Source organism: Sceloporus undulatus, chromosome 5 (assembly GCF_019175285.1).
Source record: "Sceloporus undulatus isolate JIND9_A2432 ecotype Alabama chromosome 5, SceUnd_v1.1, whole genome shotgun sequence".
Taxonomy (NCBI): domain Eukaryota; kingdom Metazoa; phylum Chordata; class Lepidosauria; order Squamata; family Phrynosomatidae; genus Sceloporus; species Sceloporus undulatus.
Window position 1 is genome coordinate 158,221,098 of NC_056526.1, and position 10,082 is coordinate 158,231,179.

The window sequence follows — 10,082 nt, forward strand, 5'->3', positions numbered from 1 at the left end:
GGTCCAGCTCATCCGTGATTTTATTAATAGCCTTACAAAGTCCTCTGACTAGAAGCACTATAAGCCATTCATTTCAAGACTTTTGAGGTAATTTCATGTTTCCCTGTCAGAAACTATGGTCGGAATCATGCTGGGGGGTTATAAATGCTTAACCACCATATTTATGTGACTGTAGTGATTCCCGGTCCAGCTCTTCCAATCCACACTTACCAAGAAGGGGCAGCTTCTAGCAATGGGAATCTGTTCCCCCATCACTTGGGAGGTTACTGACTGACCTTTTCACCCAACCTATGGGCTATCTGCATTACAACCACCAGAAGTTGGGGCTCTGTCACAATTCCTGTTACAATTTCCCCTCCCTACCAGAGATTGCTCACATGAGGAGTGGCTGGAAGTGTCGGTCAGCTGCTTCCTGAATGACAGGAGAACAGAGATCTATCAATTGTAGTGGCTGCTTCCCTATAAGTGGGGATTGTGGGAGTTCCACAGTTCTTATGTGTCCTCTAAAGTAAGGAATACTTAGGGATCAAAGAGTTATGAATGTGTATCTCTACATTACACATTCATATGACCACAACGGGATTACAGCCACCATTTTAAACTGAATCCTCCCATCGAGAGATGTACTTCTAGATTTTCAAAATATTGACTATGGGGCCAAGTGGCAAAGGAACAGGAGCCAGAAACTGAATCTCATCTGGTTTGTATCAAGGATTTAGCTACTGGATGGAGGCTGCAAACTGAGGGCATGCCCCCAATTAAGAATTCTGCCCTCTGTGAAATTTTCTTCCTCAGTTTCTAGTATTGCAGAGAGTGAGACATTGAAAGTCATTCACACCTAGACTCTTATATTCGTGTTCACAACACCTTGGCAACTTTTGCCTGTGCCTTTTCTTTCAATGTCTAAATTGTATTTCTTAATGTTGAACTGAAGTTTGATGTCACTGCAATGCTAGAAATTTTGCAAATGAAGGAAAATTTCATGCAAATGGTCGGAATTCTCATTTGGAGGGGGCAATGCCCTCATTTTGGCCCTCTCCCAGCAGAAATTCTCTGGTTTCTTGATTATATTGAAAAATATACAGATCCCTGCATGCATTTGGCATGGTTAGCAGACAGCTAGATGGAATTTGTAGGTATAAAGTACATATATATATATATATATATATATATATATATATATATATATATAGCTTAGTCTTGATACGATCTCATGGAAGAACAAGTGTTTTCAATGGATTCCATTGTTCAAAAGCTGAAGAGATTATTTAAAACATTCATTCAGGGTGAAAATAAATCAAATGATCTTGCAAGTATCATGTTGCAAGTGATTCTTCGAGCTCTGCCTTCTCCCAACCTGGTCCCCTTCAGATGTGCTGAAGTACAATTCCCATCACACACAGTGAGCAGGACCTTCTTGAACAATGTATTGAGGGCACCAATCTGGTAGAAGACTGTTCTAAATTATGAGTGTCTGATTTGTTTACTGAAGGCCATCACAATTTATAAACAAAGTATTAATCACCACAATCCTGAAATGTCTCTAATAAATTATGTACATGAGTGATGCAGCATATCCAACACACATCTGTTAAGTATTTTATTTGCAATACCTGGGACCAAGGAGGGATGCAGCCAAACTTGTACAAACCTTTTAAGACTGTAGAAGCTGCTTCATTTGATGAAAGAGTCCTAAACCTATTTTTGGTGTTAGGGTTTGGCCCTTGAATATATTTGTTATGTATATCCTCTGCCTGTTCCTTTTCCCTGCTCTCCTCTTCTCCATTTGATCCTCATCAATCCTTTAAAGCTCAGATATATATATATAATGGGCCCAGAGCCAAACCAATCAGTTTTGTCTTGGAGTGGAACAAGCCATTGTATTTTTCACCTCTGTGTGTGGGTGTGAAAGCTGGATAGTGAAAAAAGTGAATAGGAAGAAAATCAATTCACTTGAGATCTGGTGTTGTAGAAGAGTACGGTGGATATGGCAGACTATTACAAAGAAAAATAAATGGATCCTAGAGCAAATCAAGCCTGAACTCTCCCTAGAACCCAGGATAACTAATCTGAGGCTGTTGTACTTTGGTTATATAATGAGAAGACAAAACTCACTAGTAATGATGATAATGCTTGGTAAGATGGAAGGCAGTAGGAAGAGAGGAAGACTGAAGTCTAGAAGGAAAGACTTCATCAGGGTGTACAGAGCCATGAATCTCCAGGGCTTTAGCAGGACTGCTGAGGATAGGGTAACTTTGGGTCTCTCATTCATGGGGTTATCATGAGTCAAAGCTTATTGAAATGCAGCTAACAAATGGTTAAAAGCTAAATGTTGCTATATCCTATAGAAAACTTTGGAAAAGTTCTGGTTTTGGACTACACCTCCCAGAATGTCCTAGCTGGGGAGTCTGAGACATCTCGTATAAAATATAACTTTTCTATGGTCTGCCAAATAGCCACTAAGGTAGCCATGTATGATCCCATAAATATGAATGCAGGGCCCAACCAAGAAATCTTGCTGCCTGAGGCAAAACAGCCAGCAAAGCCCACCACATAAACATACATACAATTCAAATTGCATATTTTCTAAAATAGGCAGGTTGTTTTAATCCCTGGGGCAAAAAATACTAATAATCCCAAAAGTACATTTTCCCTTTCCTGACAGTAAAAATATCATCCTTATAAGTTTGCTACCTTCTCATGACATTCAAAACCTGCTGCTTGAGATGGTCAGGTCATTTTTTCCCCCAATGAGAATGGGCCTGTATGAAAGTCAACAGAGGAAGCAGTCTTTAGGACAAATAAAAGTAACAAGTGTGTGTGAATTGGAAGAAATAAAATCCAGTGTATGGAAAGCCTGGGAGACTTCCTTTCTAACTTAATTCTCAGGCATGAGAAAGATTTAACAGCAGGAAAGGGATGGCACTTCATTCTCCCTTGAAAAAGCAATTGTGAAAAGCTAATGGATCATCTGATAAATGATAATGGCCATTTTCTTGTATGCTAAATCCTAGCCCTTAGCAAGTTATTTATGTATAGGATATAAATTATATAAAACTTTAGCACTAAGATGTTCTGACTGACAGATCTGTTAAGCAGAGTGGTATGAATAGGGATTTACTTTTTCATTCCTTAGATTATGAATTCACCAACATGAAGGTGTTTTTTTTTAATCACTAAGTGTTTGCATTCCTCAGTTCATTAAAAGGGGGTCAATGAAAGTTGTTCTCCCTGAGTCAGTACAAGGGACCAAATCATTCACTCACATAAAAATGCTGACAAAGAGGGGAGAACACAATTATTAATTTTATTTTATTTTTATTCTTACTTGCTCCCTGGGAAGTTTCAGCCAAAAAGAAAAAGTGTGAGATGGATTTTTTTTAAAAAAACAAATGATTAACACTGAAAGGAATAACTATATCATCATGTTCTTCTTATTCCCACTGGAGCCAGCATAGTACAGCAGTTTGATGAGCTTTCATCTAGGACTCTGGAGACCAGGGTATGAATCTCCATTTGGGCATTAAACCCACTGGGTGACCTTAGCCAAGTCACAGGCTCTCAGCCTCAGGGGAAGGCAATGGCAAAACTCCTCTGAACAAATCATGCCAAGAAAACTCCATGATAGCTTTGCCTTAGAGTTGCCATAAATCAGAAATGATATGAAAGCTAACAACAGCAGCAGCAGCAAATTTAAAAGAGTACAAGTTAAAAACAATTCAAAAGGATTAAAATGTATTCATGTATTTCTTTTTTTAAAAAAACACCTTAATATCATTATTATTTTTTACTTTAAGAGGAACGTTCTACTAAAATTCCTCAAAAATCAAATCACGTTTAATCACTTTCATAAAATAAAAAATACCTGGAGCCTTTCCAGTATGGTTTCTCAAAAAATCATTCTAATTTTTTTTTTCTATAGCCAAGTAAAGCCCTCTGCCTCTCACCTTAAGAAGTGAATGAAGACTAAAAAGAGATGGTCACTCCAATCTTTTTCTTGAACAGCAACCTGTAGCTAAAGGCAGCAAGTGCCAACAGAGGCAGGTTGTATTAGGGAGAAACAAACTGTAGTAGTGAGTCAAGTCAGTCCAAGTCATAACATAGGTTATCAAGGGTGTTTAAGATTAAAGGGAGTGATGAGGTCTCAGACATGCCAAAATCTGTCAAGAGGCATCAGTACTCACCATAACTGGAGTTACATATGGAAAGAAAAAGAGAATTTAAAGTTAAGTCACTCCAGAGGTCAAGAATAATAATAATAATAAAATCTCTGAGCAGGAAACACTCATGAGGTAGGGAGAGGAAAGACCAAAAACTGCCAGCAGCTGCTGTGGGATTTATATGTGTCTGATTCTGAGATGTCAGTTGCTTAATTGCTCAGCATTTCTTATTTAAGAGATGCAGACTCCTACGTCGCTGCATCTTGTCTTGTCAACATGCAACAAGTAATGGGAGTATCCCCTTGGTGTTCATCAGCTCCAGCTGAGGTGGGGGCCCATTTCGCTGAGTTTCTCCAGAAGCCACCTCTGCCACTAACTGCCCAGATTTAAGAGCAGAGGTTTGAATCTTCAGATTTGAATCTTCTGCACTGGAGGCCACAGACTCCACAAGATGAGTTATGACACACGGTCCGTCTTCACGCAGCCTGTCAATAACTTTTCATGCATGGAGAGATACATTTCTACCATTGGGAAACCAGTGCCTTGTTCACATCTGAATTATTATTATTAACCTTTATTTAGAAAGTGCTGTAAATTTACACAGCACTGTACATCGAAGATTTTCACACGACATCATTATATTGTTCCTTTAATGTCCCAAAGTATAGTGGAATCGTCACAACAGATAGACGATTCCAAAAGATTTTCACATGAAGCTGTTAGTGTTCTTAAAACGTTGATATAGCAGTATTCAGCAATAAATTATTACAAAACGATTTCAAAGCAGTTACATTCACACACTGGATACAGTAATGTTTCAGCAATGATTTAAGAACATTAACAGCCTCATGTGAAAATGTTTTGGAATCATCTATCTGTTATGACGATTCCACTACACTTTGGGATGTTAAAGGAACGATATAGCGATGTCGTGTGAAAATCTTCATTCACATGCTTAGAGAGCCATAGGATGGGAGATAATCAGTTTGGAGTACTGGATATGATGATCTTAGCATGTATAATATCAACATCATCACAAACAATCTTTTTCTGATCGATGAGCTTCACCAGATTGTACCAACTGATTCATGATCATGATGCTCTTTTGAAGATGGGAAAGCTCTATGATCGTTTTCATGAGCAAATTAGAATGTAGGTTCATGCCTGTCACTTTTACTTGTGAAAAGTAAAGGCAGGTTTGTTGTGATTGGATTTATCCTGTCATTCTAATTCCACATCAGAATATGAATTTCAACTACTTATTAGCTTTATTGCGTTGTCAATTTTGTCATAAGCATTGTTCTATGAGGGACGAATTTAAATTAGATTTTGGACACTAAATAAAAAAGAACAGGCATGTCTAATGATGATAAGTGTTGGAACTGAGTACAGTTATAATGGAGACTATTCACATGCTGTCTAATAATAAATGGATCATATTCAGGGAAAGCAATCAAAATGTTATGCATGATAGTCAAGTAAATTCATCCAGAAAGCTGAAAAAAATATGTGACAGTTTTTACACATTAGCCATATTTTTAAGCCATGGAGAATATTTCTTACCTTTCCATTAATGTAATGGTGAAGCAAATAATTAGATCCTACCATAAAACTGAGCCAGAAGTACATATACATTCAATTCTGATGCAGGTCATTTGAACCAAACGTGTTAAGTAAAAATTTTCATTCTCTGAAGATGCCAGCCACAGATGCTGGGAAAACATCAGGAAGAATCTCTTCTAGAACATGGCCACATAGCCTGAAAATCCCACAAAAAAACTATTAAAAAATTGAGCTACAAAGATGGGGGTAGAAGTTTTGGAAGAGGAAGTCAGATGGATTGCATGACAAATGAGAAAACCAATTTTAAAAATGTAATTTAAAAGTTATATTTAAGTTATGCATTGCATAGTATAAACAGCTGTTTCCAAGTATATATCTGCTAGGGTTCTACACAAACTACTTGCTTTTATTAATTGCTCTTATGAGCATTCATACTGACTCAGATGTATGGCAACCCTGTGATATGGTTTTCTTGGCAATTTATGCAGAGGAAGTTTGCCATTGTCCTCTCCTAAGGCTGAAAGACTGTGACTTGCTCAAGGTCAACAAATGGGTTTCCATGGCTTAATGGGGATTTGGTCTCCCAGAGTCTTAGTCCAACACTCAAAGCACCATACCGCACTGGTTCTCTTTGAATTAGTTATGTCTGTGCATTTAATTTGGTTGCTGTGACTTAAATATAATTGTTAGCCCTACCTAGCATAGACCCAGTTGGTACTTAATAAGTTAACATTTATGTAACTCTGATTGACTCAATAGGTCTATTCTAGTTGTAACTAACAATTGAATTTAACCCCAAGTTAAAGACCACACCAAAAATACTGAAAGGAAAGATGAGGCCAGTGGTTGTATCACTTCATGTGGAGCAGTGATTCACCTTATCTTGGAAATATAAACAAAACAAAACAAAAAAAGCCAGGTCCTTTATTCTTTTGTAACATACTAGCTACCATTTAAAAAATGAGACCTTGTAATAAAAGTTTAGGTACTATGTTTCATATGTGGTGGGAATGTCATCGGGTTAAGAAATTCTGGGAAAAAAATACACAAAGAACTGGAAAGAATGTTAAATATTACGATTGAGATGGACCCTAATGTACACTCAGTGCTCCTCTGGCACTGAGTGTACATGACGCAGTGCTAAAGGTGTGTGTAAAAGCTGCACACCAATGGCTATGGCACTCTTTCCAGGGCCCAAAAAGGAGACACTTTTTGCGGCTCTTTTCTGCGCTATGAAAAGGCAAGATCGGGGCTGCAGCATGTAGCTGCAGGAGTCCCAATCTGGCGCTAAAAGGGACGGTTACAGGTCACCCCTCAGGGGTGGTCTGTCAAGCCCTACCTGTTCTATTACATCAGTGTACAGTGGGCCCTTGGTATCTGCTGGGGTTTGGTTCCAGGACCCATGTGGATACCATAGATGTTCAAGTCCCATTAAATACAATGGATAGTAAAATGATGGCCCTTAGAGAAAAGGGCAAAAGCAAGAGTTGCTTTTTGGAATGTGTGTGTGTGTGTGTGTGTGTATTTTCAAGCCATGGATGCTTGAATCAACAGATAAAGAATTGGTGGATACAGTGGGCTGATTGTAATGTATAGTTTGACTGTATATATACCAAGAGAATCAGTTGGAAGCAATGAGAAAAATGTAAACTTCATAAAAAAATTTACTACAAAATTATAGTGCTATGATTCTGTTTTATCTGCCATAGCAACATCATTTGGAATCATGATTTCCACTTAAGGGAGTGGTGTTTAGAATCCTGAGGAAACAAAAACACGAGTGTATCCAAAAAAAAAAAAAATCCATATGACTCAAGGCACTCAATAAAGGAAGGTTTTCTTGATGAATATCCCATTCTTAAAGATCTTCTCTAAATTTTTTGACAGTCCCTTTTCCTTTAGCCCAGTTACACTAAACTTTATCTAGCAAATCTTTATTTCTTGACCATCTGCTGTATATTTTTTAAAAACTCACTAGTTCATGCTTCCTTTTGTTCAGTAAATAGTGTAAGAGTATCAATGCTAGAAATTTCTGCATTTAAATTGCAAATAGTTATGTAAAAGCCACAAACAGTGTAAAAATGTAATAATAATCCCATATATTGTATATTATGCATTGTTTTTATCATGTAGTTCTGTGATGAAACTTTGTAGAACATTATATATATATATATATATATATATATATATATATATATAATAACAACAACAACTACTACTTATTTATTTATTGCCCACCCAATCATGAGGAATCTGAGCATGTTATATAGACCCTGAAGAAAGCCCTTGAAATGTGCTGGGCTTTTAATCAATAAATCATTTATTTCTTGAGTCCCTTCAGATATGTCTCCAGACTCTTTTGTGGAATTTGGGCTTCTCATCCAGAGGGCTCCAGTGTCTCACCAAACTACAAATCCCAAAATTCCATAGGATGCAGTCATAGCAGTAAAAGTCAGATTAAAATGTTAGGCTGTGTAGTGTAAAAGTCCCCTGGTGATGTGCTATGCTAGTGGTTGTACTTTTTCCAACAAAGTTCAGTGGTGTTGAGAAACACACAAAATGTACCAGTTCCCAGCAGCCTTCTCCCTGCCTGCCTTCCTTCCTTCCTTCCCAACACAGTAGATGTGAACATTTCCATCCTGTGCACACTATCTATGCTGGCATAGTTAAGCTATTATAGTACAGACAGAATTCTGACTGTAGTGTTTCTATATTTTGTCTCAGTGAGAATTTTCAGGAATGTGAATGCAAAAAACTCACAAATGTCCATCCTAAACCTGGTCTTATTCAGGTTGTTGAATCTGTCCTGCTCAGGCTTTTGAATCCAACATTTGCAAAATGCAATGAAATTAATTGCTCCAGGACAGAGCTTTGAGAACTGCTGCTTAAGAATCAGCTTATGATAAACAGCATGGTATCGGCTGTCTTTTCTTTAAAGTTGTGATCCAGATGAAATCCATGGGAAGTAATTATGAGTTACATTTGTTTAGGCAGAGGTTTCCAACTTTAATTAGGAGAATAAATGGCTCTTTCAAGAATAATGTATATTTTGAAGTGATCATTGGCTCAAAGCTTGGGGATCTGTGAACATTTTAACAACTAACAGGAATTACCTCAGTGCTTGTAAATAACAAATGAGACTACCCAATAAAAGGTTTTGGCATTTTTGTGAGAGCAAGCAGTCCCAAATTATGGGATTTGTGCTGTGAATGTTTATTTTCAAGACAACCATTAATCTCCAACAGAAAACAGACTGTAAAGTTGAGATGTGGTAATAAAACATTAAGAGGGTTTTTCCCTATTAATTTATTTCAATTATTTTGTGTCTCATGTGAGAATTCATCAAGGACATGCTTTCCAAAAGTTTAATTAACCACTTTGCCTAGACTCCAATATATTTCCAGAGACACATCTGGTTTTGTACCACTGTCAAAAAACAATAAACCCTTAACAATAATAAAGTGGTATTCTCTGTGATATCTTTGTTTGAAAAGTCTTAATGAAATTAGGAAGATTAGAATTTCTATCACAACAGTTTCTAGCACAAATTACACTCTTCATAAATATAGAATTTATGAAGAGTTTAATTTGTGCTAGAAACTGTTGCCATACTATCTCTTTTTGTCTTTCAAGGCTAAACACACTATTTTCAGTATTTAGCACACAATTTAAGGTCACTTTCAGGTTTACAGTAAATGGACTGGATCAGAGCAATTCTGTGTTGGTGGATAGAGCCGATTTTATTCCTAAATTTTCCTCAAGAGGGCTACCAAAGCAGAAGGTGAACCTTTCCTTGGCATAACACCATCTTGGAGAAGGAAAGAAAGTTTAAACTTTCCCTGTTTATGTGTAATGGTCCTGAAACATATTAGGACAAGGAGATTTGACTGTAAAAATGAAATATAAGTTCATTTATATTATTATATTATATTATATTATATTGAAGTATAAGCTCCTGCTGTCACCGTTTAAAGCCCTCCATGGGCTGGCCTCTCCTTACTTATCAGACCTTCTTTCTCCTCACCTTCCCACCAGGGCCCTCCTTTCTGGTAGTCAAGGTCTGCTGTCCCAGCCCAGGATTTCCTCTGCCCCATCTAGGATTCGCCCCTTTTCACTCGCTGCCCCTCTTCCCCCGCGAGCAAAAGCCATCACTTCTTTAACCAGCTTCAAAGAGGAGTTGAAGACCATCCTGTTCAGAGAAGCGTTCCCAGGCATTGCATAACTGTCACTAGCTATTTGATGTTTCTTTGTTGTCTGTTTTATTGAATCATTTCCTGTATTGCTATGTATTTTATATGTATTATCCTACTAGAAAGGCCCCTTCCCCTCCACCACTCCCTTCTCCTTTTGTGTCGTGTC